Raw genomic sequence first — 2148 nt, 5'->3', positions numbered from 1 at the left:
AGTTGTCAAGAAAAAAGCTTAAAGTTTGTTTCAACAATATAAAGGTAAAATTCAAATAGCCAAAACTCAAAATTCAAATACTCTATGATTTCACCATTTTTTACATGGGAATAATGGAGGTGACACATAATAAGCTTATACCATAAGAATTCAAATAAAAAAAATCTGTGGAACATGCTCCTTGTTAAGAGCCATTGGTCACAACTAGCTACATTTTACACCTTTATGTTTTGCTCATCTTCCCTCTTGTAGATTTTAAACCGAGATGCTTTTTGGATATTGCTTTGCAATGGCTCATCTAGCAATTTTGTGGATTTTAAACCCAAATATCTTCAAAACATAACTCCGCACTAGCTTTGATGGCTTTACATGTCCATATGTCATCAAAAAAAGATGTGGAAATGTTGTTCCAAAATATACTCCATTAGTATTTGTCTTAGTTGAGGAAATTATATGGGCATATAACACCATTAGTGATGCATACTTGTATCTCAAAGTACTAATTTTCTCTCAAAAGGAAAATAGTTAAAATACCTCCACATTACAGATTTATCCAAAAAAATTGAAAATATTATATATGAAATTAAATGAAAACCCTAACATATAGAAATGACCATTTACTCATGTATTAATGTATGACTTTTTAAAGACTAAAATTTATGCAAACATGCTTTATTTTCTTTATTAAGGATACTGCCTTGATATTTGGACCTTGGATAGTAAACATCTTCACATTTTGGATAGTAAATTTTCACTATGCTTGTCTATGGAATATCTAATTGGCCCACTAGGAGACATGGCTAACTTGAATAGTAAACTCTTGGGCACCTTCCAAAATCAGTATTCTTGTACTTCTCCAGCTGCACATGTAATATCAAGAGCAAAAAAAGAATCATATGCAACTGGCACAAGCACCTAAATCCTATTTAGGTTCAACTAATTTATGATCACATCATACCATAGCATTCGTCCCCTTGCTTGTTAAAATATAACAGACATCGATCAAACCATAAAGCATCTCAGCAGCAGACTCCACCAACTCACTTTGTTCCTCAGTTAATATATCATCTATAAGCAAAAAAATATAGAAGATTTCAGTCATTTTTTTATTTTGATACTTAAAATTGAACAAATACAAAAGGAGGTATTGCATATCATTCATATAACTAATTTCATGTAGTAACTTTGCCAAAATGCAATGAATGGACTTCATAGAAACATCATGAAAAGAAAATGGTATTGAGATTTATTATTATTAAGGAAGATTTAATAAGTTTCCCAGCTCCTATAATGTTGATGAATATTTGGAGTTGTATCACCTTGATTGGGATGATCAACAAAATGTGCCAAAAGCTCCAAATAGAAATTAAGCATCAGTACTCCAAACTGAATCCTAGTATGCACCTTTTTGATGGAATCAATAAACACCAAACTTGCATATGGATGCACATCTTAAGATTTTGAATAAGCTTATATATATATAATCGATCAAAAATTAAGATAAATGATAATTATTGAGATTTTAAATTGATTTGAAACATTTAATGATATTTTGTATGTGTTTGTGCAAGCTAGATGGTGGGAAGGGGATACTTAATCAGGGCAAGCCTAAGAAGAAATAGGCCCAAAATAATGCATAGAGAAACTGTGTAGCTTCAGTTAGAGTCTATATAATGATGTGCATGGAACCAATAATTTAAACCAGTTCTTCTTAGTGGTCATATTTGGAGTTTTATCAACATCTATAGAAATTTTAAGGTTTCCAAGAGGCGAAAATGCATGTTTGAGGTGCTTCTTGAAGGTAGTAATTTAGCACAATCAAAAAGACTTTTTACTTCATCATTTTTGAAGTTGCTAAGATTGCCTACATTGTTAGTCTATTCCTAAAAGAAAATTAAGTGTTGAACTAGACTTAGATGGGGGTAACCACTATCTAATGAATGCCACAAGAGCCATGGTTAAATGCCACAATCAATTTTATGTTAACTGGTGGTAGATGTATGAATTTCAAATATGCTACTACCTATATGTTGCTCTTTTCCAGACCTATTGACCCTTCACCAAATAGAGATGTTTTTTGAACAAATGGGTTCTTGCAGAGTAAAATTTATTAGTTGCAGTGGCTATTTACTTCAAAAGTGACTTGAT

General features: G+C 31.5%; 1 pseudogene; it reads right to left on the bottom strand.

The window, feature by feature from the left end:
• Positions 1-294: 294 nt before the first annotated feature.
• Positions 295-1102, bottom strand: LOC149551762 (casein kinase II subunit beta-1 pseudogene; annotated as a pseudogene).
• Positions 1103-2148: the final 1046 nt, after the last annotated feature.

Source organism: Cupressus sempervirens, chromosome 6, assembly GCF_028749045.1.
Source record: "Cupressus sempervirens isolate cs-2001-9-10 chromosome 6, ASM2874904v1, whole genome shotgun sequence".
Taxonomy (NCBI): Eukaryota; Viridiplantae; Streptophyta; class Pinopsida; order Cupressales; family Cupressaceae; genus Cupressus; species Cupressus sempervirens.
The sequence above is the reverse complement of the archived record's forward strand: the minus strand, read 5'-3'. Positions and strand labels throughout refer to the sequence as shown.